Source organism: Passer domesticus, chromosome 2 (assembly GCF_036417665.1).
Source record: "Passer domesticus isolate bPasDom1 chromosome 2, bPasDom1.hap1, whole genome shotgun sequence".
Classification (NCBI taxonomy): Eukaryota; Metazoa; Chordata; class Aves; order Passeriformes; family Passeridae; genus Passer; species Passer domesticus.
The window spans coordinates 59,982,435-60,008,235 of record NC_087475.1 but is presented as its reverse complement, the minus strand read 5'-3'; the positions used below and the strand labels follow the sequence as shown (position 1 = coordinate 60,008,235).

The 25,801-nt window shown below is 39.0% G+C and overlaps 1 long non-coding RNA gene across 2 annotated transcripts; it reads left to right on the top strand.

The window, feature by feature from the left end:
• The first annotated feature begins 552 nt into the window (after positions 1 to 552).
• Positions 553 to 24,421, top strand: LOC135295465 (uncharacterized). Of its 2 annotated transcripts, none has more exons than XR_010357574.1 (3): positions 553 to 741; positions 21,228 to 21,365; positions 24,096 to 24,421. It is a non-coding gene; the product is annotated as an uncharacterized LOC135295465 (long non-coding RNA). The 2 variants fall into 2 exon arrangements; XR_010357575.1 differs by lacking the exon at positions 553 to 741 and adding an exon at positions 20,903 to 20,982.
• The last annotated feature ends 1,380 nt before the right edge of the window (positions 24,422 to 25,801 follow it).

Genomic DNA, 25,801 nt, shown 5'->3' with positions numbered 1-25,801 from the left:
CTGGATTAAAATAGACTGAAAGCTGATTTTAATCCTCCCATTATTTCCTCTCTGAATGATTTCTAGAGAGGGGCCAACCTGTGAAAAGTGTAGCTAGTTTGCATATATTTCATTCTTCCTTATGTGTTTATTTGCATTATTTTCCAGGCATGTGAATGAGAGATGTGAATAATGTGGTTTGAACGCCTCAGTGACTGGGTCTTTTAAATAAAACCAAGAGGGGATTGATCAGTGTCACAAAAGAGCCAAAGAATCCCTTAAACAGCAGCTCACATAACTGTGGATTGCATAATTCAAAGCTATCCTGGGGCATCTTTAAATGATGCATAGATTTTGTTTTCTTACTTTACATTTTTGAGAGGAGAAAGTTAGATGGAAATTTGTCATTGGCCACGGTGGCACTGAGAGATGCGAAGTGTTTCCTTGAAAGAGAAGATGTCACCCCTGCCTGCCTGCGTTCTAAAGCGGGGAGGGCGGGGGAATCAGCTCAGCTCCGTTCAGTAGGAGACGCTGCCTGAGCGTCGCTTTCTCCCTGGTCAATTAAGATACGGGCTGGAAAGGTAATAGAGGGAGACAAGCTGGCTTTTAAAGCCACTATCAGATATTGTTAGCGAGGATGGTGTGAGCAAACCCAGTTGCTGTCTGGTGCCGGAGGGCTGCTGGAGCCTCCCAGAACCCTCCGAATGCTGCTCCGTGCAGCCAAACCCGGAGTGCCAGACATCAGATGGCGAGAGGCAGCAGGTACGGTGAAGAAATCCGAGATAATGATTTTATTTGTTCAGGACATTTAAGTTTTTTAAATTGGCGAATTAAGACAACATAATTAGTTAACAACACACTACATTTGCTCAGCCCGTGTGTCTGAAGAGCTGGCATCATTAAAATAACACCTGTGGATTATGTCTAATTACCGAAATTTTTGAGACAGAGGTATACATTTTAATTTTCTGCCTTTTAAAACAGAAGTCAGAGTTTAACAAGTTGATATTTATGAGAGAGGATATTTTAATTTGTAACGCAAGCAGCGGGTTGGGGTTTTGTTTCCCCCTAACAGCCACAAGGTGGCACAGCCAGCCCGCAGTTCGTCCCGAGCCGCGCCGGGCCGGGAATGGGGATCGGGAATGGGGATCGGGATGAGGATGGGGATGGGGAGTGGGACTGAGATGGGCATGGGCCGAGACCGGGGCTTGGCTTAGGGCCGCTGCAGCCAGGGCGGGGAGTGGTGTAAAAACAAGCAGGAGAAATGGCCAGCGTGAAAAAGGGTGATGGAAGCAAGAAGACCCCTTCAGGTACGGAGCTGGGCTACGTTCATGACTCCCACTCGCAAACCTAGGCAGAAATTGCTCGATGTAGAGAAATAAAAGGTTCCTGTAAGTGGCGGTGTTAGGAGAAGGGAAGAAGGGAGAAGGCGTCCGTGTGATCTCACCACTGTCCCAGTGTGTTACATCTGGTGTGTGTGTGTGACTGGGGATGCAGCATTCAATCACTGCCTGGCTTTGCCTGCAGCTCCCTGTGCCTCTTCGTTAGAGATATTGTAGGGTTCGATAAGTTTCTGGGTGAGAAAAGTAGGGCACCCCCCTCTCCCCCAGTTTGTCGTGCACAGCAGACACCTTCTTTGGCATACTGCAGATTGCACCAAAGTAGCACCAGTCGTACTGGGATTGATTCTGGAATGCCCTTTCTGTAACCACACTGGGGCAGAGACTTGCTTTGTTTATGTTCAAGGCAGTGGCAAGTGTGCTGGCAGTGCTGAATCAACACATGGCTTTTCATAGTGGAGCCTAATTTTAAGTACACTTCAGTGATACACTGCCAATAGATTAGCATGGGGGATCCCACCAAATTATACCCTGTAGCTTGTGATAAAATACATTTTCCAAAGCAACAAGCATTTGAAGAGAGGAGGGGATGGCAAATACACTTGTTTCATTGCTCATTTAAACAAAAAATATCATTTCAAAGCATACAAAGGAACTTGGAAGTGAATTGGTGGGAGAGACCAGATTCCCTGATGTGTTAGGGGACTGCTGCATGTGAGTGGAGTCATAGGTACCCTATGAAGCATGTCTTGCAGGGGATGCAAGGAATCACCTTTCTCCTCAACTACAGGGATTTTGGATGCAAGGAATCTCCTTTCTCCTCAAATAGGGGGATATTCTAGACACCACTGCATCTCTGAGCTGCCTTATCACAATACAGTGGGTAGTTTGGAAGAAAGGAATGATCAAGGCAAAGCTCTGGTCTCCTGTAGCAGTTACGGTGCCCCTGGCTGCATCTTGCACAGAACCACCATGAAGGAGCTGTTAGGCAGCAGCTCTGAGGGAGTCTCTGCATGGCAAATTGGAGTGGTGATTGAGGTGCCGATAAACTGGTTGTCTTCCCTGAGGGCCTGGGGCTTACTGCCAGATTGAACAGCCAGTGTGTGTGTAGCTGTATTTCCCAAAAGAAGAAAGAGGGTATAACATTCCCACTGCTTAGTTCCATCAGTACAGAGCTTCATCCTGTATTTTCTGATTCTGAAGGCTGTGTTGCAGGTACAGGCAGCACAACAGGAACCTGAAATCCACCTTTTTCTCCTTCTTCCTTAGAGACTTGGGAGAAAAGATGAGCTCAGAGCTTGTGTGCATCTACAGTGCAGCTGCTAACACAATTCCAACATCCCTGAAGGTATCAAATATGTGGATGATTGGAGCCCAAGGACTATGCCTGGCACATGTGCACATACACCCTACACAAACCTCCCATTTCCAGGGTATGAGGTACCCTGAAGGGAGTTCAATCCACTGCTAACATTGTGTTACTGTTCTACTAATGGTGACAAGATCCCACAGAATAGCAAATATAATTAATTTAGTATGGCCCAAGGTTTAGGTTTAACATACATATTTCAGGAATTTTTTTTTTTAATGACTGTTTCATATAGAGTATGTATTAAATTTTTCATACACTGCTATGGATACTTATGACAACACAGCAGGTGTTCAACAGGCATTCCTTGGTAGGAATAGCACAGACATGTTCAGATAGACAATGAATGACATCAGAAGCTGAAAACCACACCAAAATTTCTATCACTGTGGGAGCAAGAATATAGACCAGAAGTACTGGCAGAGAAAAGACCCCCTTCATAAAATACCATTTGTAACCTGCTGTAGTTGGTTTGCACTCCCTCCCAAATTATGAAATTGTAAACAATAAGACCTACTCAATCAAAATGTATGCAGTCATAACCTGAATTTTAAACAGGTTTGGGAATTTGCACAGGAAAAACAGTCGCATAAAGGTTTTTTAACAGAAAGATTGGGGATTATAAAAAGCAGAAATAAAACCAAATCTCGGACTATATGACAATCAATCATTTCATCCTCTCACCTGAACACTGGAATTTTACTTGTAAGGATACCACTAAAAAGTAGGTGCATTTTACTGTGTATAGGTCCATGGTTTCACAGCACAACTTACAGCTTTGCAATAAAGGCACCCTTTCTTTTTCATTTTGTTTAGCAGCCACAATAGTATTTTGTTCCTATGACTATAGGATTTCAGCCTGTATTTCTTGATCCTGAAGATAAACTATCCTGGGCAGTGCCAAGGGGTTAGACATAGATCAGTCAGGAATTAACAGGTTAGTTAGTTTCAAGTGATTGAGCTTTGAGCAGCATTTGGATTATCCCATGCAAAAGCATCTCAAGTTGTAAATCACAGTGGTAAAACACAGTGAATCTTGAGGGAATATCATTTGCAAACCTTCCCTAATGATTTTAAAACCTCCCAAATGAATTGGTATATTGACACAACTCTGTCCACGGTGGGGAATATTTGTAGTTCAACAGCTATAAATCCTAGAACAGTTGAGTAATCTTACACTAAAACCAACTCTGTAAATGTTATACATACCACCATGCATTTTCCAGCTGTATTAGCTTATTTAATAGCTCTAACATAGAGTTGCCATCTATTATTGCTTTCTCCACTGGCAGGTTCACAGCAAGGGAAGCTGCAACTGCCCCACTCTGTTCATGGATCAGGTACCAATTTTTTGTGTAGGGACCGAGCTGCACACAGTGGATGAAGGAACTGGAAGGTTTCTGCTCCAGCTCTGCTGGAGAGTATAGGCATAAGTTTTATATAAAACTTATTGTTGATCCTCTGCCTCTTGAGAATTCACCTTTTCTGACTTATTGGGATCTTTAATTTTTAACACCAAGTCCTTGCTCTGAGAGTAATCTTGGAGGAAAATAAAAAGTATTCCACCATATATTGACAGCCAGTAATTTATGCTATCTACAACTTGAGTACAGACAGATGCATCAGGAATATTGTCAGTATGAAAGAGACCAGGCTTTGATGGAAAAAGTGCAGATTTATGCAGGAGTGTAAGGTTCTCACAGTGCAGTATTCAGTGATACATGTTGATAGATTTAAAAGTGGCATCTCTTATAGTGTGAATAAATGTAGCATACTGCATGTAGCTGCAAAAGAACATTTCTTCTAATGAAATTACATACATAATTAATGCTATGGACCTAATTATATATGAAACAGTGGAATAGTTCTGAACTACTCGAGACATCTGTCTAAACAAATCAATGAGAAATCTTGAGGATCTATACTAAAAAAGCTTCATGTCATCCAAATGTAAGTCTTTCCTATTAAAAATTGTGATCTTGTTGATCCTTTTAACAGTAACATTTATAGAGATTGAATTAATACAGTAATGGCCTCATCAAACTTCCCTGTATTGTAATTACAAAGATCTGGCAGGGGGTATATCCTTTTTCTAAACATTGTCACATCATTTTATGCTGATCCCTGATCCCACTTTCAATATATCTAGGATTACCGTACTGAACAGTACATAAAGCAAACATTACCTGCAATCAATACTATAAAGGCCTGTCTGAGTCAGCTGCAAGTGCACTTTAGAAACTGCGTCTTCTTAAATCATGGCATGGCACTGCAGATCAAACAAAGCACTGAAGATGGTATTCCCTGAATTTACACCTCAGGGTTTCACAAAAGGGCATTTACAGTGGAAGACCCTGCAAAAAACTCACATACCCTGCACTTAAGGAGAAATGTCAAAGTCTGTTTATTCACCCTTTTGCTCAAATGGCCTGATCCTCAAATCTCACTGAAGTTAATGAAGTGACTCAGGGGTTTAGATTAGAAATTTATCAAAATAAGTATAAATATATCTATTTCAGTAGTATAAAATTTTTCCCAAAGAAATTACACCTCTCAAGTCCTCAAGATGTAGAGATTTAAGGGTATAATTGAAGTTTATGAATTGGTTTATGTTCTGAGAATGTGGTGTCATTTCTGTTTTGGAAATCTGTGAAAATCAAAGCCATATAGAAAGACATTTAGATATTCTCTACTATTCGCACATTACTGTTAAAAAACACAGAAAGTATTGCTCTTTCCTCTTCTCCAGAATTATTCTTTAGTATTTTTCTTTATTACACAGGTAGTAGCAAGAAATAAAATAAAGTCTGATTGTATTCTTTTTGAATTAAAATATACAAATATAAAAAATATTGTAAAACACAAAGGAAAAACTGGGTAAGCTTCTATTAAAAACTATGTGTAAAATCTCAAAGGAATTGTGTATATGTTCACTGAGGACATGTGTCCTAATTCAGGAGAAGTTTGTTTACACTAACACACTGAGGTGTACATAAAGTTCTCATGTTATTTAGCCCTGGTCAAAACATGGAAACATCTTAGTTTCAAACTGTGCATTGCAAAGTTGAAAGGGCAACATTATTTTTAGTGATGGAACTACCATACAACATTTGTTAGAGAGCTGTAAGCTAATCTCCCTAGAGTTCCCCCTGAGAAGGGCTAATCTGCATGACTAATATTCAGAGAGTAATTCCCTCCCCCGGGCAAGACTTCCCAATGCACTGACTGTCCTTTCCCTGGCTGTTGCTTTGAGTGGTGTCTTCTCCACTTCCTCTGCTCCTGAGGGAATAAAGCTTAGTCTAGGACAATAAAAGAAACAGGACGTCAGCACACTAAAACTCTCATCAGGGATAGCAGGAGCCCCGACATATGCAGGTTTGTCTGCACCACTCAGAGAGAAATGGCTCATTTAGGGTTTTTAGGGTAGAATATTTTATACTTCATTTTCAAGAAAACATATCTTTTGTGACTGTGATTATTATCTGTCTACCCATTCCTTTTCTTTTTTTTTGACCCTAGCATGGAAACAAACAAACAAACAAACAAAATAAAAATTAAATCCTTTTATATTTCATGAACACAGATAGCTATGTAGTGAAAAGGGGTGCAAGTAACAGGGGGAGAACATGGCTGAAAGCCAGTTATCTCCTCTATTTTAACAAGGGGATTCCCGTCACCAAACTCATCAGTCAAAACACACCATAAATAGGGGCAAAACTGCAGATAGTTGAAGGTACTGTAAGGAGAAAGAGTGACACCCTTTAAAGTTCAGAGGAGAAAGGTCTCCTTTCTGAACAGCAAAGGACTAGTCCCAATTGATTGCTGTCAGCAGAAACATGTAGGCAGACAGCACAAATGTGGAAAACAGCTGAATAATGGGAACAGCAACCAGAATTCCAGGAGAGAAAATATCTCATAAAAATTAATGTAAGATATATGAGGAGATGCACCCACCAAGCTCAGACATGAATCTGTGTACCTCTTTTACAAGAGCTGCAGCACATTATTGGTTTTGACCGACACCTGAATAAGAAGCATACCCCATAAATGACAGTCCCACATGAGAAAAATGTCAGTTATCTTGGCATTATTTCTACATTTGTTGCTGGATCAGCTCAATTTGTTACCAGTTACCAATCCAAAAGGTCTGGATTTTAGTATCAGTCCAGGCACTGCAAAAGCACCAGTCCCTTTCTGAAGCAGCCTTGCAGAAATCCTCTTTCAAGATCAAATGTGTTTATATAAGCCAGTACTAAAGTAAAACAGAAGAAGAGCATTATACAAAAATGCAACTTTCTTATGCATCTCTTCTTATGAGTTTTATTTAAAAGAGAGCACAGACAGCAAAACAGTTGTTTGCTTATAATGTAATACATACTAATACATAAATTTTCATTAATAGCAAGACAATTGCTTGTTTTTCTCTACCTTTTTTTTGAGCTGAAAGTAACAGAAAATAAGGAAAAGTGGGAAATGCAATAACTGCTGCAACAGTGAAGGTTTTCTTTTTCTTTAAAAGAGAAATTATTTTTGGCAGATTTCAAATATTATTGTATTAGGAAAAAGAAAATGTCCTTTGGACTCCTTGTATTCCTAAAGCAATTACAGCAATTCTATTAATGTGTTATGAGCTGCTTTTCTGGTTTGATCCAACTTAATTATGCCAGTTTGCTAGCATTTTCAGATTTCAGTCTCTAGTTCCTACTTAAATGGCTAAGATTTCTGTGTCTAAGTTTTCGTCGCCTTTGATTTTCTTTTGTGGGAGTCTCCTCTTTACTATCTGCAGAGAAATATTCCCATGCTCTGCGAGCACAGATAGTGCTGCTAGCTTTTGTGCATCAGATGAAACAAATCTCCCTATGAGGCCAGCTGAAGATTCCAGCCATATTTTCATTGCCTATCATGATTGATACCATCACCAAAGCCTTTACTTGTCACCAAACACAGGGGAAAGTCTAAATAAATAGTGGATTCTCAATTACTTGCTCTGAATTTATCAGTGCACAGTTTTCATTCCTGTTTGCAGGGTTTAATGCAGGTATAAGCTGCACTCTGTCCAAGACACCTGCAATTGTTAGAGGACATGGAGAAAAACAGTTCCCATGTACCCTTAAGTAGTACTTCCTGAGACCTTACTCCTGGTTAACCTTCCTGCTGCTCACTGCTGTCTCACCTCAGAGAGTGAGGAGCACTCCTCACAGTCTTTCCAGCCTTTCCTGTGGAGGATTTCAGCTTTATGCAGATGTTCCATCTACCCTGCCCACCAACTTTACCAGCCGACCTAGGCAGGTTAGGGCTGCAGAACCAGAAACATTCTGAAGGTTTACAGCTTTGTGTAGATTTAGAAATGAGTATAACAAAATATATGGAGACTTTGCTGTGTCTCTCATTCAGAACATATCAACAATTTCCAGCATTACTATGATCTCACTGGTCGTATAGAACTGGAAGACCAGAGTCCAGATCTCATATCACTCAACTGTCACTTCTGTTGATGGTACACCCCCAGTGCACAAATACCCTGAAGACCAAATATGTGCTGTTCAAGCTGATGCAATTTGGATGAGTCACCATCCCTGGAGGGTGATGTGATGTGTAGATGTGGCACTTAGAGACATGGTTTAATGGTGGACTTGATGGTGTCAGGTTAAAGGTTGCATATGATGATCTTGGAGGTTTCTTCCAACTTTAATGATTCTCTGATTGTCTGTGAAGTAGCTACCTGCTCTAAATACATATCAATATTGTAACAGCATCCATGATACCAAATTTATTTCCTGTTTTGCTCTATTCTGTGATTATTAGACCAGCTTTGCTGTATGTCACCTTATCATGTGTTTATCCCTTCATCCTAGCACCTCTCATAACCATTCTGAAGAGAAAGATATATTAGTGTTGGATACAGCTCTTCACCCCTTCCTGATTCACAAAATTTTTGCCTTGCCAATGAAATGCTGGAGCAGACCCACTGTGTATTTTAGGTCAATTGGTCCCTGGAGGAGAACATATGGGGAAGGGAAGATTCTGGGCAAACGCAGCAGAAAAACATGGACTGGGAAGTAGTCCTTGAGCTGTAACTTCCACCTGGCAATACATTTCCCTCAGAACTGGTCTTGACAGCCTGATAATACAGTTACTGTGATGAAGTAGAGCCTCCTCCCATTAAAAGCCTTATCCTACAGACCCCTTTGCCTAAAATTTGCTTTTATCCCTGATATTGTGAAGAGGGTTTTTTTGAGCATTGTTATCTGGAAAGACTTTAGTAATTAAGTAATTCTTTCATAATTTTTAGATTGCACATTTGGTATTTCCTTGGCTCCCTTACTACTAATGCTTACCATGCCAAATAGCTACTTTTTTGAAATGTTCTCTGTGGCATTCAGCTGTACGCTCTATTGTGGTCTGAAAGAATCTGGACCATGTTACTTGTCATCAGAAATGCATCCAGGATTTTCTAGGATTTGGGGGAGTTCAAATTTGAGACTCAGGTTTTGCCTGTTAGACTGATCCCTAGGTGCCAAAGGGAAAGTCTGAGTTTAGAGCTGCTGCTGTTCAAAGTTTGACAGTATTTAAAGTGGATGTTTCAGGCCTAACTCTGCTTGTTATATTTCCCAAAGCTTTCCAGCTATTGTGCATTCTGTTCTATAATAACCAATGCTCTAGCACTCCACTGCACTACTTATAATGCTCCCAGTGCTACTTGACTCTGCTACTAAAAATGCACCTGATGATAATGCCACTTGCCCACTACTTCCTAATGCACCACTGGTTGGCTCATTACTGGATGCCTGGAGGCAAAGTGAACTGTTCCAGTCTTTCTTTCCACCTTGGCAAAGATAAGGGTAGCATAATAAATACTATTCAGCCATTTGATTTCCCAGTTCCACTGAGTTCACGCATTTGGAATAGGTTGTAAATTCTCTTGAACACAATCACCCCTAGATTATCACTGATGCACATACACTGAACTCTGTGCTCTTTATTTCAAAACAAGGACTGTCTTCAGCTCAGCAGCTCAGCTCAGCTGCTTTCCCATCTTCATGTGCAATAGATTGTATCTTTAACAAATTATTAATGTTCCTATTACAAACTGATTTGATTTATATTTTTGCTGCTAGCAATGGTCTAATTATTTTTGTATTACCGTGTGGTCATAATGATAATTGTCCTCAATTTACACACTGACTAAGCATTTACTTTCACAGATTTGGAGATTGTGAGATTACTGATGAGAAAAAGCAGAGAATGTAGAAGTTTAATATAATTAGTTGTAAGGGAAGTCTCTAATAAGGAACCATAAAAACTCAATTTTCATTGAAAGGATCATTTTACACTGTATGGTTTCTGTGTTGGTTTGTGGGTTTTTTTGTTTCTTTTCTTTTTCTCTTTTTTTTTTTTCCCTAGAAGCAGAACAAGCTGATCTTACAGTCACAGTTATTTTATTTGATCAGTCTATTTATATGTGTGTTGTAGATTTTTGGTTTGAGCAATAATATGTAGAGGCTACTGAACCATTTTAAGGACTGAGATCTAACTGCTCCATACATCTTATGACATTTGAGGGAGAATAAGAGATCCTGGCCCTGCCATTTTCCACAGAGCCAGGATTTGCTTTTTGATTGGCAAGATACACATAGGTGTGTAAAACATCCACCAGGGAGAAAAGGGTGGATAAGATAACCACAAAATAAACAAATTATCGCAGAAGAAGTCTGAGCTTGCTAACAGCTTGTCCATTGTCTGTAAGCCCTGTAGGTTTCAACAGGGAGTCATGTTGTAAATAGTGATTTGAGAGTAATTATGTGGATTTGTGAAGGAATGTTTGCCATGCATATTGAAGGTGGAAAGTTAAAACCTGAGCTCATCACCCGAAGGTCTTTTTGTAGTTAATAGAAAGAAACAAACATCTGTAAAGAGGAATTCCTCTGGTCTTTGCTAGATTTCTGTCTGAGGCTGACTACTTCCTGGGAGGTGTTTACTGCATGCCATTAACTCCAAGGAAAGCAAGAATTAGATTGTACTTAGACAATAGGAGTTCAGATGCCTAATTTACAAGGGATAAATTCCACCCACAGAGGGTTTAAATTACCCACTTTCACTAATAAAATAGGGTAAAAAACAATGAAAGGGAGTGGGTTTTTTAATAGTTTCCAAGCAAAGCACAACTGTACTACTGGAGAAAAAAAAGATTCAGCTCTCTGTTCTATCTCCATGAGAATATTTTTTTTCTCCATAAGAATAACAAATTTTTTTAACAAAAGCTTTTAGGGAAATTATTATTAATTCCATATAAGAAGAGTATTATTTCTGCTAAATTATACTAGTTAAATAATCTGAAATCATTAATGTCTATAAACATTCTGCAGAAAGATATTCAAAACTTTTGTCCAATAAACCCTATTTTAGCAATTTTATATATTTTTAATATATTTGCTTATGTTCACCCATACATTCATAATGGTAGATTTTCAAAACTGCATATTTTCATCATGTGACATCAGAACAACAGTATTTAGGAAAACAGTGCAATCTGTGAAGGAGCAAGTAGTTGTTACACAACTCCATTAATTAGAAACATAGTTTGACAAGTTATAACCCTTCTTCCTAATTTTAATTCTACCTCGTAGATCTGTAGGAATGAGTTATTAATGCTGATATTCTGAAATGCCACTTAGGTCTTGTGTAATCAAAGAACTGTATTCTCTCAGAACACAAAGGAACCCCTAGTGTGAATATGTAATTAATGTGCTGAAGGGAATGTTTCCACCCATGTACTGAACACAGTTGTTGGGGCTAATAAACAAGCACAATGGATTCTTCCTTTCAACATGATCAAAGAATACATAACGATACAGGCACATGTAATTTTAGGAAGTGTGGAGACATTGTTTAGCATAAGCTTATATCACAAGAAGGATGTTATATCCATGTTTTTGGATATGAACAATTTCCAGAAGAGATACAAAAACATCTTGCCTAGGCTGGCAGAAAGATGCAGTGTGTATTAGACAAAATATGGGGTAGAACATTTGGTAGAAATGAAGCCTGGTGCCACTTTCTAGCTATTGGAAAGATTGGGAAGACTCCTGAACTAAAAGGACTCTTTCTAGGAGTCTTCCCTTTCTCTTATTAGGAAGAGAAAACATCTTTTATCAGATAAACAAAGAAGGCAGCTTTCCAGGCACAATAGTCTTTCTTTAGATCATTTCAGGCTCATGAGTCTATGTCTTGCTTGGGGGTTTGTTTTTTTTTTTCAAAGTGTGTTAGTTAGTAATAAAATATCTCAGTCCATACAAATATTGCTTTTTTTTTTTCCGTGTCCTTAGGACACTGTGGTTGCTATTTACGCCATCCCAATGGTTACCTTAAGCAAACTGACCAAAGACATAGATTGTCCTATCTTAATTATGTCTCAGTAAAATATAAGTCAAGCACAAAAATCACTGATGTTTTTTATCAAAAATGAACCATGGCCAGGGGGTGGCCTCATTTAGCTATTTCACACTAAGAATAGTATAAAAATGCAAGAGCCTCACCTGTTAGATTTGAGAGTAGGGTGGCTATTCTTGTTAGCAGATATCCTGCTGAGAGAAATAGCCATAATTTTTGGACAAAGATACAGTCCAAAAGTCTTGATGTGCAGCAGCACCTATTTATAACAGGCTGTTGCATTTTTGTAATCACAAGAGGAAGGGGTCTTGTTTTTATAGGATAATTACTATAGGTGAGTTATTACTGCTCAATAACTAGTGTTTAAGATTTAGTCCAGAAACAAAATAAATTTTAAGTATGTTTAGAGATGTATGATAAACCATACCATTGAGACCTCTGGTTATTTTTAATATTTTTCCCATGGATACTTTGTTATTGCCAACATCTGCAGAAAAAAAAGAATTTCCAGACTTAAAAAAAATCCAGTTTCTCCCCTTGAATAATTTCAACCCAAAATTATTCTAGAAGTCATATTCAGTACTCTTAACTCTTAACTGTTATGCCAGGGCCTAGATCTATGATCTGTCTTTAAAATTCTATAAGTTATCAAATTAAGAAATTTATATCATAACACGTACTTGAAATAGGGGAAGCTCATAAGTTCTACTTGTAGCTGAATGGTCAGCAAAGGCCTCAAAAATAAAAAAGCATTTGAAACCCTCAATAAAAATCTCTCTCTCTCTCTCTCTCTCTATCTACCAAAAAGTTAGCTAGATAGTTTCTTAGTGTTTTTTTTTCCTCCAATGCAGAACCTATTATCACAGAATCTAAATACCTAACACTCTAAACAACATGCAAACTGAAGAAGCTGACAAAATACTTGCCTGGAACATTGCAAATCTTCCTATTTCGTGCTGTGTTTGCAAGCTCATGCATGAATACTCTCCCCATATTACTGAGCTTTTGTTTGTTAAGATAGCGAGGATAAATGAGGAAATATATATTTTGTGACTTGAACTGAAAGTGCAGATATATTTCCAGTGTTGCACATTGCAATTTATTTTTTACTTTTTAACATAAAATTTTATGGTAATGAGGGGAGTTCATGTGCATTGCTTTCTCTGATTTCTAAACCTGATTTTATTTATTAATAATTTTCAAATGTCATGAAGCCTCAATTGGCTATATATGACATTGCTTCTTCTGAAAAGGAAATTGTGTGGATTGTTTAACTATCAATGCAATTGGTTTATTGTTGAAAGTAAAGAGACCTGAAAGCAGAGAGAAGCCTTGGGGAATTCACAGTAAATCTAATCAGGTAAAAAAGCATTTGTAAATCTCAGTGCATCTTCATATTATTTTTCTTTGTGGTAACCATATTTTCAGGAAAATTTTTGTGGTACTGTGTTGTAAAACTAAGAACAGTCATTCCTTATTCTCTAGCAGGGTATACTACGTATGCATATGTACTCCTTCTCTGTCTCTCCCTCCTTGCTGTTCTCCCTTCCTGAACAATATTGATTTTTTTTGCTTATTTTGTAGGATCCCATAATGGCCTTTCTTCAGCAGAACTCACTCTGAAAGTCGCATTCAGCTCCTTAAATTAAATGCAGAATATGCACCACCTTGCTGTAAAAGCCACTATTCCAACTATGGACACCTCCAAATTCTGTATATTTTCAGTTTGAGAGCCTACACCTACTGCATAAACTCTGGCTGGATGGTGTGCTCTATGCCACCAGCAGGGCTCCAGGCTGCAAGGCAAAAATGCCCACCACCTCTTTTTTTTTTTCCTACCTGCTCTCTGACCCTCTCTCAAGCTTCAGCAGCTATGTACTTCAGAGTCAACTTCACACTGGTGGAGAAAAACAACCTTCTTTGAACAGTTTTGCCATCTGTGAGATCTGTTTATAAGTCATTTACCTCTGCTGTTCTAAACCCATCAGCTGTTGTGCACATGGACAATTTTATGGACTGGGCTATATCCTTGAATGGTTAGAGACACACTCTGGCAGTTAAGCTATGTAAATGCCAAGCTGTTTGCAGCAAGAAGCCTTTAGCCTTTAAGATTTTCTGGCAGGGACTACACAAAATGGATGCTTTTTTATTGCTCGCTGCACGTGCCCTTCATTTTATTTAACATCCTACTTGCCCCAGTTTATAAATGTTCACCTGGCACAGCAGTGGATACACCTCACCCAGGAGCCAAGTGAATGTGGCACCAGGAGTCTTTGGATTATGGAACACTAATGAGCCCAGGTGCAATTGGAAGAAATCCAGAAGCTATGGGTGGACACAAGGAAAATGAAAAAGTGGCAAAAATTCTTGTTTGGCCCTGTTGTTATTATTCATGTGCAGAGAGAAACAATATGTGTCTGTGACAACTGCATTGCTGTTTATCAGCAAGGCAAGTGTTTTTAAAAAAAATTTAAAAATGACATTTCCTGTTCATAAAGTCATATAAATTCTATCTAGTTTTTATGGTATATGTAAATTATGTTTTAGATTTGATATAATCTACAAAAATATGATTAAATCTTTTTCTGTTTTATTTCATTTTATCATCCATGAAAAAATGACATCCCTGAACTGAAAAGCCATATTCATTAATAAATAGTCCAATATTTTCAATAACTACTTTGAAAAAGATGGGGTTTATCCAAACACTGAAGCAAAAGATTCAATAGAATTTCCTTTCCCTGCAAATAGAATAGTCACCTTTGGAGTTTGCAGTCTCCACTCAGTGCACACCTTTCCCACAAAGCTGTGTTACCTCCTACAGAGCCTTGGTCTCAGGACCTGCCTTTTATCAGTTCTCTGCTCTGCTTATATCTTTCCTTCCTGTACTGACAACACAGAGCTAGATCACCCCCTCCAGAGGCAAACCCAACATCTATAGGATGAATGTCTAGCTGGGATCACTCTGCACGGTTCTCCCAGCGTCTCTCCAGGCAGGGTGGTCCACACAAAGGTCTATATTTTTATTCTTGCCTGTTTGTGCCTATTTGTAAGACTGGAGATCGGCAGGCTTCAGGGAAAAGACACTACAGCTTCAGTTTGCTGTTTCCTAGGAGACTCAGTCTAGAGCAATAAGTGCTGCTGAGCCTCCGGAAATCCTGGTCCCTTACTGAACCAGCAACACCTGCTCACACATGGCTCCCCCTTAGAAAGCCTGGCACTGCTGGGGCCCCCTTTAGGGGATGCCTTGGTGCTCAGTGTATCCTGTTGAGACAACTGAACTTTTCAGGCATAGACCAGAAATTACTCAGGAGAAAGAATAGCAGATGAATTCCAGAAGAAGCTGGAAGCAGTAACTCTAGTTTGTGGTAAACATACAGCTAGAGCTGAGCCATACTTGGTCTGTCTGAGAAAGGTATATAAAACCTGCTAATCTTACATTAGTTGTATATGAAGATTAAGGACACCTTTTGCATTATATTTAAATATATGGAGATGAATAAGATAGATGAAAAAGATACAATGGCCTTTGAATTAGCAAGTGGATTGCATCTAACAGGACTTTGAAAACTGAGCTTGTCTAAAGCGATTGTTTAAGTACATAATATACTTGTCCTCAGTGTGCATGGAAAATAATTGCATATTGGTAATAAAAGGTAGATTAGCACAAGATCATAGTGTGTGAACTACAAAAATTATTCTAAAGTAAAAATAAATAGTTGGCTGTAATTCCTCAAGAATCAGAATCGGACCCAATGTTATGGAAAATATCAGCAACGTTTGAATACAAGATATAAGAAAGTGTTAATATTTTTTCAAGAAATACAAATGTAGCAGACATTGACAATATGGAAGATGATCAGAATATCACATGGGAAGAAATGGATAGGCTTTAGAACTGGGACAAGGTATGTGATTTAATTAGTTTGAAATGCGAGGTAATGAACATAGGGAGCAATGAGAATTTCTTCAATCAGAAGGCCCACTGGTTGAAACAGGAAGACTTAGGGGTATTAGTCAGTCAAAGAATTATTATGCACCACCTAGGTGCATGTAGCAGTAAAAAATGGAAATACAATTCTCAGATGAATCCAGAGAGGCTTTTGCAAAACGAAAGCATTAAGTATTAATTATAAGTTGCACTGTTGAGACATTATCTGGTATGGAGTTTAGAATTCCAGTCATAAAAACTCAACAATTTAAACTCCTAATGGAGTAGATGGAGAGAGGAAAAGAGTTAATAGCAGTGCAGTAGGAAGAGAAAGCCTATTTTGTGGTCAAATCTTATAAAGATTTTTAATGCAATGAAATAAAAAAACAAGGGTACTTTTGGTCTATTTGTATAAAGATATGATAAAATCAGATAAAAGTAAAAGAATGCCCATTAAAAGTAAGGGGTAATTTTGACCTAAATAGGACATAATAAATGTAGTATCAAAATTGGTAAGAAATATGCTCTACAAAAATCTTAGTAATAGAAGTAGTGGCAGAAAACCTGAATTAGTTTAAATCCATAATGTTATCAGTGAAAAGGACCTGATAATGAGATTGATTATGATGAAAGAAAGCTGGAGATGGAAAAGTGTCCCAGAGCAAGAGAATTCATGTTGAAGTTGGGAAAATGAAGCCAAAAAAGACCTGGTTTTACTAAGACCTGCCTTGTCCTTATGCATATAGACCTGATCTATGGAAATCGAAGTAATATTTACCTGGACAAAGCAGTAAACAATGAGTAATGAGACTGAAACTTGCATAAAATTAAGTAACAGAGAGAATAAAAATGCTAAAGAAATGATCCACTGGGAAATTTTCACTATGGTTTGCAATGTGCACATCAGTGACATGCATGATTGCATACCTGTATGTAAATCTCCTGCTATGCTGTTTTACCAACCCAAGCTAATTCTCAGGGCCCTGTGGGCAGTGCTCCCTATCCAGGGGACTGTCTGCCTAGTCTGAGGGCCAGTTCACAGTGTCTGTCTGTCCATGTTCCCACTTTGCTGCCCCGGCTCAGGCACCCTGCTCTGTGACCATGGTGGGCAGGACACTGCCCCATGCCAGTCCTGCCACCACCCAACCTCCTGGATCCCCTTCCCTGCAAGTGGCCCTGTTGTTAGCAACCCTGACACTAAACTACTTTCATAATCTGGTATTACTTTGTAGAGGGGAAAGATCATTTTCTGGGAATCCAGGAAGACTTGGCTACTCTTTTTTAATCTGTAAACCCAATTTTGATCAGTGTTGAGGGGCATCAGGAGGGCCGATGAGCAAGGAGTCCAGGTCTGGCTAGGATATGCAGAGAAACCCAGGAGTTGGGAAGAACTCTGGAAGTTTCTTTGGCAGCTGCCTGTCAGGTCAATACTTAATGTCTTCTGTCAATACCAACCCATAATATATCTAAGCACATGAAATCCAGATGGTTTCTTCTGAGCATGCAATCTGAACCAGTTAGGATCACGGGAGACACAAGCACTTCACAACACAGTATGCTGAAGCTCTCCCTGGCATGCAGAAGTGCTGAAAACAATCTGAGTGTTGATAAAGTGCTGGTGGATATATCAGGGTTAGCAGAGAGCATTTCAATTCCTCTACAATCCCGGGAGCTGTGATGGTGTGTGTCCTGTGTGTTTTAAATTTTGCTTTGAATATTCCACATAGCTCTATTTGGTCCAGGCTCCCATGCAATAGCACTCTTACTTCAGCAAAGCAGTACAGAAATGATTCACATTCCTAGGTAATTTCTCTCTGTGCTGTTGCACAAAAGAGGGAAAAGGAATTCATTTTCCTTTGCACCAACCAATGCTTGAGACCAATGAACTTAAGAAGATATTTTTTTTTCCTCTCTTTCTCTTTTCCCTCCTGGAATGTAATAAAAGAAATTTTATTTGTGCAAATAGTGTATTGCTATAGCACTTGCCCAGACCAAAGCTTTTACACGGAGTGCCTTTTTTCCCTCACTGAAGATCTACATGATAATTCTGGTACTGTATTAGAAACCTCCCAGAATTCCTGTATGTGGACTACAATAATGTGTTCCACATAGACCAAAGAAATTCTAAGCATGCAGGAAATGTTTTAGTGCATTCTCCAATAGCAAAGTCTCTTATAAATAAAAAGTTACTGAGGTGTCAGCAAAGTAACTTTTGCAAATCAATGTATTTAATTTTTCTGAATTCACACTTGTTAGCATGTGAGTATATTCTTCTGTATTTACTTGAATGCACTGATCATATGTTAGTATTTGATTTATATTAATGAAGATGGTAATTGGATGATAGTGAAAAAGAGAAAGGGAAACCAACATAAAAATGCTGCAGGGGAAGAAAAAGATCAAGAGGGTTGGATCCATTTCCTGTTAAGTTCCTCAGGAGTGTTTCCACTGAGCTTTAGCTCTTGTCCTTAGTGGGAAAAAAGATACTGAGGTTCATTAGCGACTTTTATTAAATAAAACTTATTGCCATAAAAAGTACAGTCCAACCTTCCAAAGAGCTATGAGGAAAGAGAAAACAGGAATTACTTGAAGATTGTTGGGGGGATTTTGTTTGGGATTTTGTTTGTTGGGTGAGTTTTTTGTGTTGCTTTTTTTCTTTGATTGCATGTTTGCATGTTTGTTTTTGTTTAAATTTAATTTGTTTTAATTGTTTTAATTTGTTTTAATGCAAATACTTTGAAACCAAAGCTCCTTTTCCTAAGAATTGCAGAAATGTTTGTGTTGCAAAGGGTCACTCGCTTTATTTACCTGGGTGAGAATAAGAGGTTATGAAGTCCCCATGAGCTGAATGAAGGACACAAGTCATGTTTCTACCTCCTGGACCTGATTTCAAAGTTAATATGTTCCCTGACACATTACTTGATTACCAGCACGGCTGTGGGTATGATCTGGAGAGCAGCCCTGGGTGTGAAGGACACAGGAGCCATTCCATTAGCAAGAAGAGAGCTTCCTAGCTGTGGGGATGCTAACTTTGCCTTGTCACTTCCCCTCATGGCCAGAGAACAGACAGTTTGACTCATTCCATACACTAGTATAGACATGCCCTGTGAGTTCTGAAAACTAAGTGTTTTACCATTTAGAAGCATTCTTGCTGCCAAAACTTCTGCTTGTTTTTAAATTGGTGTAACATTAATCATTTCAGGATAGCAAATGCTTTGCCAGAACTGAAGGTAGTGTCCCCTGACACAGCACTGATTATTTATTTTGAATCATTTTCAACATCGCTTCTTCTGTCTTCTGTAATGTCAGCCCTTACAGTGTCATTTTTCTAATAAATTAATTTATTATTTTGAATTCACAGAAGTAAAATATGAATAGGGTAGAATGAAGCAGACAAACAAACAAGAAAGGATGAAAATTGAAAATTGGTTGGGAATACATTTTGAAGTAAATGGATTTTAAAATACCCTCTTGCTCACTTGAAAAGCAGTGACAAGGCCAATATCTAACAAATACAGAGCAATTAATGTTGTAAAATAACAGTGGAGTTTTTATATCTTCTAGATTCATGAGTGGAAAGGGGGATCTGCATGATGGGGAGTTTCAGGGTGTGGAGAGAGGGACTCTGACCTGATATTACCTCTCATGTTACATGGTGAGTCATCCTAACGGAGAGAGTGTAACTACTTGGTTTTTGGCTTGAGGTTTACAACACAAAAGCCTCAGAGACAAGGATTTCTTCTGGCTTTAGAGTAATTTTCACTTTGTATACATCCATATACACCTTTGATTAAGTAAGAAGTGAAAGATGGTTTCTGAGGATGCACCAAGCACCTACTTTTGTCTCCTTGTCTTTACCCTATCCCTAAAAACCTTGACCTTAGGCAGATACATAACATACTGCACTCTTGTAAGGCAATGATCCAGTGACTGCTGGATCACCTTGGCTCCCATTGGAGTTACGGGTCCCACACATACAGCACAGCACTAATGCCCATGAGTAGTCTGGTTACAGAGAAATACACACATGATGGGATCAGCCCCGTGGAACCTCTTGACTTCACAGGGATAGAGAGCATTGGGCCTCAGCTAAGAGAGGAATCAGCCCTGAAGGCCTGGAATTGTGGACATTGCCACTGAAAATACACTGGCTGTGTAAAGAAGAGAGGGAAGGAGGGAAGGAGGGAAGGAGGGAAGGAAGGAAGGAAGGAGGGAAGGAAGGAAGTGGCGGAAGGAAGGAAGTGGCGGAAGGAAGTGGCGGAAGGAAGTGGCGGAAGGAAGGAAGTGGCGGAAGGAAGGAAGTGGCGGAAGGAAGGAAGTGGCGGAAGGAAGGAAGTGGCGGAAGGAAGTGGCGGAAGGAAGGAAGTGGCGGAAGGAAGGAAGTGGCGGAAGGAAGTGGCGGAAGGAAGGAAGTGGCGGAAGGAAGGAAGGAAGTGGCGGAAGGAAGTGGCGGAAGGAAGTGGCGGAAGGAAGTGGCGGAAGGAAGTGGCGGAAGGAAGTGGCGGAAGGAAGGAAGGAAGGAAGGAAGGAAGGAAGGAAGGAAGGAAGGAAGGAAGGAAGGAAGGAAGGAAGGAAGGAAGGAAGGAAGGAAGGAAGGAAGGAAGGAAGGAAGGAAGGAAGGAAGGAAGGTTGGCTGGCTTAGGGGTTCAGAACATCATGGTGATAGAAGAAATGACTGTCTATTACCTCTTCCCCCCAAAGGGAATAAGGCTGCAGGAAGGCCATAAAGCTTCCTTCCTCCTGCAGCAGCTAAAGCAGTAGCCATGCAATCCAGCTCAGACAAGTGTTCTCAGGTCCCATTTCAAGGGAAGCAGACAATGATAAATTGAATGAAGCAGGGAAATTGGTGAGAGAGAATAATGGGCGAAACAACATGCAATAGGGCAGAATAGTCCTGCAGCTCTCTCTGCTTTGTCTCCTTTTTGCAGCAGCTGGACTTGAGAAAGGATGTGACTTCAGTCTCAGTAGAGATGGTAAAGGCCGAGCATTATTTGCATTAATGTTCTTAAACTCCTTTCTCATTCTCTCTTTTTTTTTAGTTGACCAGAGCATCAAATTCTCAATGATCTTTTTAATATCTGAGGAAAATAAGCAAAGCACATATACTTATATTAGTATGGATGAAAGCTGCTTCTTTGGATTTTTATTTGTTACCTTTTTGTAGGTATTATTTTATCATTTATTTTCTCTTTTAATCCTGCTTTGTTTCACTTGGCAGCTGCGGCAATAGTTTCTGGCTTCTGGCAAGGAAAACAGATGAGCAAATATTCTCTGTCTTGAAGTTAAATGCATTGCTGCAGCAAAAGGCCTCTCCAGCTTTCCAGCTACCATGAATCCTGAGCCTACTCTTAAACTGGTAAGTCAGCAGCCATGCCAGCACATCACATAGCCAGAATTGTTCAATCAGGCCAGTCTATATTGATTTATTTTTAAATGTATTCAGCATCAGTTCCTCTGTTTTCTGTCAGTTAGCGATACTGTCACTGCTTTGATTCACCACCCCTTCTACTGCAAATCGTATGAACACATTATCAAGCAGCCAGTGCACCTTGGTTTTGAGGCTGACAATACAGGATCAATGTCCCAGGGGTTCAACCCTGAATTTCAATAATTCAATTAAATTCCTTGAATACTGGATTCAGCCAGATCGATTCCACATTGCTTGCATGTTCACGTACAAGACATTCTCCACAGAGAACCTGCATATAGTCCCCTTGTCGGTGTATAACAAAAGGAAAAGAGAAGATATTGAACTGGAGGAAAGATAATCAAGCATTGAACCTGCTGAGCCTAACAGTAAAAAACTATTCAGGAGAATTCTGCAGCAGCTGAAGCCACTGGAGGATACTGTATGTAAAATTGGGCTCCTATTAAAAATGTATAAACATATCCCGGATTAGGTTTTAAAGCTATTGCTATAGGTATGAAATGAGCTTAACTTAGAACTCCTGGGCTCCCTCTAGGCTCATTTACAACTAACCAAGGGAAAAAATAAACTCTTTTATTGCTTGAATAATTCTATGCTACCTGTAACCGTAGTTAATAGTTAATAAGGATTTATGCCTCTCATAACTGAAAGGTGTATCTAGATTCTACAAGTGGATATATACAGATGCTAAAAATTCATCGCCCATACTTTGTTCACAAACAATATCGGAAGAAAGAAGAAGAAAGAAAGAGTCTATGCAAGTCACAAGTTGTGACTACATAGAAAGATTCTTTAAAGAATGCCCAATCTTCCAGGCCCAGCTCCAGATATTTGTGGATGTGTTCCTTTGGATGCAGAAGCCTACGATACAGTACCCTCCATCATGTATGGTACCCTGTGAGAATTTAGGCCAGGTGTAGGTGTAACAACCTCTCTCTCACCTTAAATTAGCAGCAGCTGCAAATCTATAACTTCAGGATGTGCTGACTAGTGATGTATGCTCCTCCTTATTCTGCAGCTGGAAGTTTCTTGGGACCCTCATTACTTCTTGCTGGATGTTTGTATAACATCCAGAATGAGAAGTTATGGTTCTATTTTAAGCTGCTGCCCTTGTGTAATGGAAGAAAGTAAAATAGCAGTAATTGATAGTAATAACTCTGTGAAATCAACTTCCCAGACAACAGAAAAATCTGCCATGACTAGATGTTCTATATGTTTTGGAGAGGATATTTGTCCTTATGGTCTAATTCACTGGCAACTTTTCATTGACCACTAAGGGACAAGTCAGTCCTCTTTAAAAAAAATTACTGGGAACTCAATTAAGAACAAATTCCAATTGTGTCTTATTAAGCGTTATGATTATTGAACACTTAAATAAAACATCACATAAGGTTCTGTGATAAATGATCCATATAGGACATAGCATAATAATACCCTGGAAAATAGTAATTTATAGGACTTTTAGCATCAATTGCCAGCCCTGGAATAGGCAGCAACAGAAACAAAAGATCACTTTAATTTTTAGAGGAGAATTTTTTTTTCATAAACTACAGCTGTTTCATTTTCATAGGTTAGGTTCCTTCATGACTATTTCTTATTCATTTATTTATTATAGTAGCAGACAGAGCCATTCTGAGCTATTTCACAAACACTCAGAAACCCCCCAAAATTATTTTCATAAAACATAAATGAGGATCAATGAAAGGTGTAAAGTATAGATGTTGGAGTGCATGCCATTATGATGGATAAAACCATTTATAAACAAAAATGGGAAGTGTTAGGTAAAATGAACTGTGTAATAGTTTCAACTTAAAATTTTATTAACATGATGAAGGGGAATAGGATAAACAGTTGGCTATTTTGTTCTTTTCAAAACAAAAATAAATTAATAAATTCTTATTCCTTTTGTTGACATCTTCTCAAACCAGGGTGAAATTTTCATTGACAATATCCCTAGGGTCACCATTTTAATATCTTTTGACAGTGCGTACCTTCCCTCTGACTAGCTGGCTTATGTAGGATAAGCCTCCTTTCTATACCTTCATTCACTATACATTTTTTTCTTTCATTTCAATCATCTTATTTGTATCCCACAAACTGAATTGTAATGTTAATGCTAGTAATAATACTTGTTTGAATACAATTTCAGGATCAGTCTCCTACTATACTAGTGCAGTGATGGTTCATTATACAAATATGCTTGTGACACCGAATGTTGTCCTTTGTGGCTGAAGCAGAGCTAATCCAATTAATTTGTTCACGAAAGACAAGCTGGTTTTAAAACAGGGTCTAGCACAAAGAGGAAAGGACAGTTTTTTATTAACTTTCTCCCTTGTCTCAAGACATATTCATTGCTTTCTGCTCAAGCAGAAATAATAAAAACCTAAGAGTACAACCACTTGCATGAAAAATCTTTCAGCTCTTGTACATGTAAATAGATGGGACTTTTAATTGAAAATACTTATGCATTTCTTAAGGCTTAAACTTTAAAATGCCTAATTTGGAAAGATACTAGTATGTGCAAAAGAGTGACTTTCATAATACGTGGAAGCAACATTATTAATTAAAGCAGAGGACACAGCAAGGATATGTCAAAGCAAAATAACCTTCAGCTAGCAGAAACAGACTGAGCTATAGGTCAATTTTATTGTGTTACAGAGCAACATTGTTTTTCACATTGTGTTACCAGAGATACCAGTGAGATACTCAAGGAAGAGAGCCCGCCTACAAAGCCTCAGTCATCACGTACAGAAATTATGTGATGGATGAAGGATATTTTCTCTTACCCCATTATAAACACTCTTGCCAGTGATGATGGCCTTTATGTGTCTCTGAAATAAAAGTTGAACCCAGCAAAATGGAGTAAAAATGTGTGTGTACATTTACACGGCACAGAGACAACGTGTATTAGCAATTGCTGTGCTGGGAGAGCTGTGAAGCTGAGCTGCAAGCTCACAGTCATAGAAGACAGTCCCTTCCTGGGTGTTGAGCATGAACTCTGACTGGGCTGAAAACCTCCAGGAGGATGCTGTTGGTGAAAATGCTTTTTCTTGGTCCTAAAAATAAAGACATGTTCGTCTGAGTGTCTGGCAGAGATTTCTTTCCCTCTGTGTTATGACACTAATAGTCGTACGCAAGTTTAAAAAGCTTTACCTACTCTAGCAAGGTAGGAGACAGGAAGGTAGCTGCCTCAGTATATACTAGCTCAGGAGTTGGACTAGTATTCCCAAAAGTATTATTGCATTCAGAGATGGGGTCATGCTCTGAGAGTTTTATTGTCTGTCTAAAACAGCTGCTTTGAGAAGTGTTTGTCCAGTTATGAGCAAACTGGCTTCTCTAAGACTTGTCCTCCTTGACCTTTATATATTGCAGCTATAAACACGACAGAGCTTCACCTGGCTTTATTTGCCATGGGTACACTGACACTCAAATACTTAGAAAACTTTTGTCAGGGAGAATCTGCACTTTTGTTGAGAACACATTTCTGTCACACAAACAGGCTCTCCTGAGTTGTTCTTTGGCACCGATTCATGATGCAGTCCAGGCTGGAATGGTGCTAATTAGCAGCTGCTGAAATCATTGATTGGCTGATACATGGTTTTCAGGGAGAGTGCATGCAAACCCACAGTGCCGCCTGAAGTATGCAAGGTTCTGCTGTCTGCACTGTGACGTGGATCATGTTGCTTTCTTATTATGAGCTTTCAACCTGTATTGGGTACATTAAGTAAATCATCAAAGATAATCCAGTTGTAATACTCCTGTAGACTACCATGTGAATAGCCCAAATCTTCTTGATTTGGAGATAATAACAGAAAAAAAAAACCCTAGAGATCATTAGATTGCTTATATCTGGGCATAATACTCTGATTTAGAAAATAAAAGGAAACAAGGTAACATTCTCACAATAAAATGATGATTTAAACTGTCTGTGGAATATGAATATGAAAGTATTTACATGTTTTCATGAGTCATAACCAGAAACATGGCAACAATGTGGAAGTTGAGTAATACATAAAATACACAAGCTTCTGACTTGTCTCTGTGATGGTGCCACTTTTACTTGATGGCTGATTGAGAAGACTGGATCATCAGAAGCTGCTTACCTATTACAGGTGGGCACAGCTACACCTCTTGTAGGGGGCCACCCCTTGTGGGGACCTCTTCAATACCTGTGTGTATTATCCCTTGCTTGGCTGTGCTCAGTGTGTTTTGGATGAAGTGCACAGAGGTGACAATTCTGTACATATTGTACAAAATGTTTATCCAACCCTACAACATCCCCGTGTAGACCCACTCCTGCATGTGATTCTTTCCCTTTGTGTTCTGACTTGTGTCACTTGCTTTTTGCTTGCACTGCTGGCTGA